The sequence below is a fragment of the Schistocerca cancellata genome, chromosome 1 (assembly GCF_023864275.1).
Source record: "Schistocerca cancellata isolate TAMUIC-IGC-003103 chromosome 1, iqSchCanc2.1, whole genome shotgun sequence".
NCBI lineage: Eukaryota > Metazoa > Arthropoda > Insecta > Orthoptera > Acrididae > Schistocerca > Schistocerca cancellata.
The window spans coordinates 1,120,982,636-1,120,990,768 of NC_064626.1; the positions used below are offsets into that span (position 1 = coordinate 1,120,982,636).

At 45.5% G+C, this 8,133-nt stretch overlaps 1 non-coding gene across 1 annotated transcript; it reads left to right on the forward strand.

Annotated features, from left to right (window-relative positions):
- Nucleotides 1–7,710: 7,710 nt before the first annotated feature.
- Trnas-cga (transfer RNA serine (anticodon CGA)) lies at nucleotides 7,711–7,785 on the forward strand. The gene has a single exon. It is a non-coding gene; the product is annotated as a tRNA-Ser (tRNA).
- The last annotated feature ends 348 nt before the right edge of the window (nucleotides 7,786–8,133 follow it).

The window sequence follows — 8,133 nt, forward strand, 5'->3', positions numbered from 1 at the left end:
TTCCAATTATTAGCGCCCATTCCGTTTGAATTATACGAGTGTGTCATCAGCGTCAACTACCAGTTGTTGCAGCTCTATGTGGGTCTTCGCTGAAGTCTTCTGGTGTTGCAACTTCGCAATACACACCATCGTCCGCGAACACTTGTGGAAGTTCGAAGAATATCCAATAGATTGTTCATGTATATGATGCACATTACTAGGATATTTTCACAGTTTCTTACACATCTCAAGGTTTCGCCACATGAAGAATGACTTGCGGTGTTCTGTATACTAGGAAGTCACTGATCAATTCAAAAGCTAGGTCAGATATACTATGGTATCGTACACTACTGGCCATTAAAATTGCTACACCAAGAAGAAATGCAGATGATAAACGGGTATTCATTGGACAAATATATCATACTAGAACTGACATGTGATTACATTTTCACGCAATTTGGGTGCATAGATCCTGAGAAATCAGTACCCGTAACAACCACCTATGGCCGTAATAACGGCATTGAGTCAGAGCTTGGAAGGCATGTACAGGTACAGCTGCCCATGCAGCTTCAACACGATACCACAGTTCATCAAGAGTAGTGACTGGCGTATTGTGACTAGCCAGTTGCTCGGCCACCATGGACCAGACGATTTCAGTTGATAAGAGATCTGGAGAATCAGCTGGCCAGGGCAGCAGTCGAACATTTTCTTTATCCAGAAAGGCCCGTATAGGACCTGCAACATGCGGTCGTGCGTTATCCTGCTGAAATGTAAGGTTTCGCAGGGATCGAATGAAGGGTAGAGCCACGGGTCGTAACACATCTGAAATGAAATGTAACGTCCATTGTTCAAAGAGCCATCAATGCGAACAAGAGGTGACCGAGACGTGTAACCAGTGGCACCCCATACCATCACGCCGGGTGATACGCCAGTATGACGATGACGAATACACGCTTCCAATGTGCGTTCACCACGATGTCGCCAAACACGGATGCGACCATCATGATGCTGTAAACAGAACCTGGATTCATCCGAAAAAATGACGTCTGTGAGGCAGCGTCAAGGGTAACCACAGTCATGGTCTCCGAGCTGATAGTCCATGCTGCTGCAAACGTCGTCGAACTATTCATGGAGATGGTTGTTGTCTTGCAAACGTCCCCATCTGTTGACTCAGGGATCGAGACGTGGCTGCACGATCCGTTACAGCCATGCGGATAAGATGCCTGTCATCTCGAGTGCTAGTGATACGAGGCCGTTGGGATCCAGCACGGCATTCTGTATTACCCTGCTGAACCCACCGGTTCCATATTCTGCTGTCATTGGATCTCGACCAACGCGATACGATAAACCGCAAGCGCGACAGGCTACAAATCGACCCTTATCAAATTCTGAAACGTGATGGTACGCATTTCTCCTCCTTACACGAAGCATCAAAACAATGTTCCACCGAGCAGCGCCGGTCAACTGCTGTTTGTGTATGAGAAATCGCTTGGAAACTTTCCTCATGTCAGCACGTTGAAGATGTCGCCACCGGCGCCAACCTTGTGTGAATGCTCTGAAAAGCTAATCATTTGCATATCACAGCATCTTCTTCCTGTCGGTTAAATGTAGCGTCTGTAGCACGTCATCTTCGTGGTGTAGCAATTTTAATGGCCAGTAGTGTATTTTGTTCGCTAGGCGCAATCCGGAACTGCGATGAATGCTTTTGGGCACTCAGGGAACGCAACATTGCCCTGGGCTCAGGAATCTGCAGCTGTCTGGGCTCGTAGGCGACAAGAGCGAATTGAGTTTCACGAAAGTCTTAAGTTTGTGGAATCCATGTTGACTCGATGCACTAGATCGAAATTGTCTAGGAACTCCATAAAATAGTGGTCAACGAATTTGACAAATCGTCGAAATATCTGGACGCAGAAAGGCTGGAGTATGCTGTGAAATGGAATGATGATGGTAGTTCAGCCTCAGGAAGAGTAAACAGCTACGGTACACGAGACTTACAAGCGGGCCCTGACTAAGCGTCGGAGTCGTGAAAGGGAACAAATGTTTACTCGCGGGGAATGCGCCGACTCACTGCGGTCACTCACAACACGCCTCTCGCTCTGTACATCGCAACTGAATAGCGGCGCGCGGGTTTTTCTTAATGGTACGCCTGCGTCACCCCTGGAAACCTCACGAGGGCTTCTGTTTGTTCCATTTTCGTGGATGCAGTCGCCTATGTGCAAGTTCTGCCCACATATTGCCTATAGTTATGAGTTTAGTGTGAAAACGTATCTTTTCTTTTACCTTGGCAATCAGCAGGTGTTTTTATTGCAGGAAATACCGGGTGGTTATAATAAAGTGCAATTAGTCACAGAGGTCCAATATGGGCTGTAATTCCGCATGGCAGCAAACCTTTCTGGATATTTCAGTGCGTTAACGTGAACCGATTTACTCTCGGAAAAAAAAAAAAAAAAAAAAAAAGTTCTAGTTTTGGTCACCAGGTGCAAATCTGGCTCTGTGAATGCAGTGAAGATACATAGAAATGTTTCCGTATGTAATGGATTAGAAAAGGCCAAGTAAGTGAGAAAGGCATAATGTTGACTTTATTATTAACCACTGCGTACACAGTTTGTTCAGTATGAACTCCGAACTCGTCAACCTGGTGGCCATCATTGGAACTTATTTTTTCTTTTCGGCGTAAACTGATTCCCCATTAAAGCCTTAGCATATCCATCAAGTTTCGTTGCCATACGATAGTTACAGCACTCCGCGAGTAGCTGAGCTTTAATTGCTTTAATTATACCCACCCAGTAAAAGTCCATCTTATGGATGGTGGTATCCATTGGGCACCGTTGCGAATGTGATTATGTTGCAGATAGGATAAACGTGTATCCTTTTTTAAAACATGATCAGTTGCGGCTGCATCAGTCACGGGCCCTTCGCAGCTCCAGCATAGAAGCAAATAGGATACAGGACTTCCTTGTAGATAGAACACAAGAACGTCGTTCTGTGTATCAAGGAGCGGTTTACTGGTAAAAATTCCGAGAACGTAGGTTCCCGGAAGTTTCGGGCAATATATTCCTTCCTCCGACATACCGCTCGTGAAATGACCACGACGAGAAAATCAGAGGAATTACAGCTCAGCTAATACCAAGTTTTACCGGCTGTTGTTCTAATAACGCTTATTAGCGAACGGAACAGGAATAGGGGAAGTGTTCAAGTGGTCCAGAAATACTCGCCGCAACAGACCGTAATGTGACTCAGCGAGGTGGCGCAGTGGCTAGTACACAGGACTCGCATTCGGGAGGGCGACGGTTCAAACACGCGTCTAGCCACCCAAATTTAGGTTTCCCGTGATTTCCGTAAATCGTTCCAGGCAAATACCAGCATGGTTCCTTTGAAAGGACACGTTTGATTTTCTTCCCAATCCTTGACACCATCCGAGCTTGTGTTCAGTTTCTAATGACCTCGATGTCGAAGGGGCGTTAAACCCAATCTTCCTTCCTTGCTGTATTGTGGCTTGCGAAATGAAGGTGTGGATGTAAATGTAAGAAGGAGAACGTATTACAGTCGCACCAAAAAGTATTGGCACACGTTCGTATTTATCGTTGCTGGTTACAAACGCCGCATCTTCCGGTTCACAGCACATGTACTTGCTACCTCACATACCAGACATTACAGTTCTTCCCACAGTGCCTACCATTAACAAAGAAATGCAGTGTTAAGGGCAAACACGTATCTTCTCTGCGCACAAAAAGTATTGACACAGAGCGTGGCTTCTCGGTAAATTGCTGGGTTTTCAGGTACCGGAACGCCATCTGCTGACGCAGTAGACTCTGCGTGTTGTTGACGGCCCAGTCGCTTATGTGTTGCTGTATTGCGCGATAGTGGTCAGCATGGGGCCGAAGGAGGAACATTCAGTGGCGTTGCGGGAGAGTGTGGTACTGCTCCATTCACAAGGGAGAAGCTATCGACGAATCGGAGCAGAGGTGTCTGTTAGCTGCACCACGGTACGAGCCATCATTCATAAATATAAAGAGACTGGAACAACAGTGAGTAAGTGTCGTCCTGGACGTCCAAAAGTGCTTACAACCCGAGGGCGTCGCCGTACAATCGCTACTAAAAGTGCACCAGCTATTGCTGAGGTTGTTCAGAAAACGTCCGACAAGACGGTTAGTGTTCAAACTATACGAAATGTGTTGATTGAGGCTGACATGCATGGACGTTCTCCCAGGAAAAAGCCATACATGTCGGAAATTAACCGGCAGAAACTCCTGCAGTTTGCCAAGGACTACATCAGCAAGCCGATGGAGTTTTGGAACACTGTGACATTTAGCGACGAATCGAAGTTCAGTGTTTTCGAATTCGATGCCAGAAAGGAAGTTTGGAGCAAGCCGAACATGCACCTCGACATCAAACACATGCATCCCACAGTCAAACACGGTGGGGGCGGTACGATGGTCATGGTCTGGGGCTGTATAGCGGCGTCCACCGTTGGAAATATAGCTGTAATCCACGGTACAATGGATCATATGAGATACATTGCCGTGTTGCGAGGTAATTTACACGCAAGTGCACAGACGTTGGAACTTACTGCGGTGTTTCATTTCCAGCAAGACAACGACCCAAAACATACCGCCATGAAAACCCGGGAGTGGTTACTGTACGATGCCCCCAGAAGGGTTCTAACACCACCTCAGAGCCCTGATTTGAACCCCAGTGAGAACATGTGGGCTGATCTTGACACACAAGTCAGAAAAAGGCGTCCGTCCTGTAAAAACGACTTGGAGAAAGTGCTCCTGGAGGAATGGTCGAAAATTACCCCTGATATCACCCGGAATTTAATACAAAGCATTCCTAGGCGTTTACTTCCTGTTATGGATGCTACAGGGATGCACACTAGCTATTAGAAGGTGAACATCAATGAAGAATCGAACCCACTTTTAAGTAATTGTAAGTCTCGGGATCTGACAACCTCACATGTTAAGTCCCATAGTGCTTAGAGCCATTTTGAACGAACACACTGTCCGATTCATACGCGTGTACCAAAACTTTTTTGGATGCAGAAGAGCGATGTTTATTTTCGTAACACTGTATGTTACTTTAACGACAGTTGATTTGGACATATTTGTAACCTATGCAACGTAAAGTGGCAAGTTTCTGGGTTCTGTTCTGAAATATATGTTTCGTTTAACCTACGACTACTAAAATATAACTGTGGCAATACTTTTTGGTGTTATTGTATATCCTATACTTGAATGCTGCTCAAGTGTATGTATTATGTCCATAAGGAGAGCGTAAATTCCAAATATAAAATGTCACCCAGCCAAACATCCAGTGAGAAAGCCTACACTAACTAGTATGGTAAGTGATATGGTTCGGGCCGTATTCACACAGCCCCAGCAGTTGGAACGCACGATATTGTTTTACGGGGCTGTACATTTACGTGCAGTATTTGACACGGCCTTCTGATTGGCCCTGTTTGGCGCCTGCAGGACTCTGTTCAGTGACAGGCGGAGCGTGGTAAATCTCTTGCCTCGTGCTGAGGCACAGGTGCGCGCCAGATGTGGCGCCGGTTGCCATGGAGACAGTCCCAGGGGCCAGGGGGAGACCGACGCTCCCCAGGTCTGTCTCGCCCTCCGCAAATTGCACAACCTGCTGCGCGCTCCCTCCCAACCCAGGGCAGCCATCTTCTCCCCAGACTCAAAGCTTCCTGCTAGCCGCCAAACGCGCACCTTATGTCACGCACTCGTTAACGGCAGATGGACCCTTTGTGTTGGGGCACTGGAGCGTTAATGGTACGGCTGCTAACTACGTCATACAACATATTATTCTCTTTCACATCATTTTCTCTGTGACCTGGGGCTATAGGTGGGGACGTCAATAGTTGCGACACTGCCTGGGACCTTCACACGCGCCGTATTGCGCAGTATTGCCGATGTGCGCAATACATTGAAGGAGATTAGAGAGCTTCAAAAATACTGACGCTCGTTCAATATATTGTTCAATATATTGTTCAATATATTGTGCAATATATTGTACTATGTAAAGGAAGTATTGCTCAATAAACGGCATTTCCTGTTGAGACCGAAAGAAACTCAGTTCGCTCCGAACGAATTTCGCAAAGAAGTGAAAAAGTAAGACACAAAAGATCAGGGATTGTGCTAGAGAGCTTAAATTAAATCACTATGCAATACTTCGAGAAGCGAATTTTCTGAAAGTTCAGGAAACGCCAGATACCTCATCGTTCACAACAGCAGAGGACGCCGTAGACCATATTGACATGACAGTAAGCAGAAATGTTTATTTTATTTGCAGTTATTGTCAGAACTGGCAAATAAGATCGGGTCAACTGTACAGTGAGCATACCTGTTCTTCTTTTTCGATAGCTGTCATACCATGGGACATGCAGGATGACGCAAAAGTCCGTTAACATTTGAAAGTTTAATACGTCAGTGAATAATGCAGGTGGAGGGATAAAAATTGATATGCATGCCAGAAATGACAAGGGGTTTTATTGGAACCAAAAAAGCGGATAAAATGACTAACAAATAGCGCTTCATATTATACAAAATCAAAAAAAGCAATAATTAGTATAGCAATTATTTTTTAGCAAAGACTATGTTATTTACAACAAATGCACACTAGTTACTGCCCGCCATTCATGTGGAGCACGTATTCGTCTCACAGCGGATTCCTAGTACTCAGCCCCCACACAATTGATATCAACAAAGTGGACGGGGCTGTAGATGGCGTTGACGCAACGTCGAAACTAGTAGCCAAATATGAAATCTTAAGGACAGCTGGAAGAGTTTCATTTTTAATAAAAATTATACCAGCTGATTGACCCACCATCATCTAATTTAAATATGGTTGTGCGAAGATTAAATGCTCATCATGTCGGCTGTCTTTAATGAACAGTACCTGTAGTGGAGGCACGGTGAGAAACTGCCGTCGGGTGTTGTCTTTTAGCATCCTTAACGACGTCGGACTACCTCGGTTGACTTGCGACTTCAGGTAACCCCATAACCAGTTACTACACAATTCGAGGCCTGGGGACACGGGAAGCAAAGCATGGCGGAAGTGGCAGTTTCAGCACGCGATCCTCACCAAAGGATTTGCGCAATAGATTTTTCACACACGCAGCAATATGGGGTGGAGCGCCATCCTGCATAAGTCGTACCTTCCATCAGGCGTTTATCAGCTAGGCTAGGGATGATGCGCTTTTGTATCATACCGGCATACCTCGCACTCTGCCACGTGACTTCAGCGCAGTCTGTTAGCCGATATTTGCACTCGTTTTTCGTTTCAGTAAAACACCATGTCATTTTAGACATGGCTGTCAATGTTACTTATCTACTTACATTACTCCGTGAAACACTGCGTTTTCAAATGTTAACGGACTTCAGGAACACACTGTCTAAGATAACGTAAGTTTTCAATAGGTAATCAGTATGTATTTTTTTTACTTCATTTGAAACTGTTGTTATAGTACTAATATACCTAAAAAGCAGCACATGTACGCGATAAATTACCCAGTTCACATCTCGAATTTGTAATTGGTTCTTACTGTGGTTTAGGACTCTATGCTGCAGTGAATGAATCGCTCGTCCACTGATAAGTTTCCTGGAAGCTTTCCAGTCTTCGTCCGTGCTGCATAATTTCTGAAACTTGCTGGCAGATTAAAACTGTGTGCCGGACCGAGACTCGAACTCGGGACCTTTGCCTAAAGCATTCAGGTCGGGGCGTGAGTCGTGCTTGGGTAGCTCAGTTGGTAGAGCACTTGCCCGCGAAAGGCAAAGGTCCCGAGTTCGAGTCTCGGCCCGGCACACAGTTTTGATCTGCCAGGAAGTTTCATATCAGCGCACACTCCGCTGCAGAGTGAAAATCTCATTCTGCATAATTTCTGCTTGTGTTTTGCAAAGGATATAATTTAATTGCAGTACATCCATCGTCGAGCACCGGCATGTTCGCTACTAAGACAGAGTTCTAATTGACGCGTCCCGGGCATAAATGTTGTACAGTAATATTGTGCTTTTCTTGATCTTGTACGTCCGTGCGCAGTATATTGACGCAATATTATTGGGCAGTAAAAATATTGAGCGTGTGAGGGCCCCTTCAAGGAAACAACGCACGCAGTGAAATAATTCTGGTTGTACGAGTACTGGACAATAATCG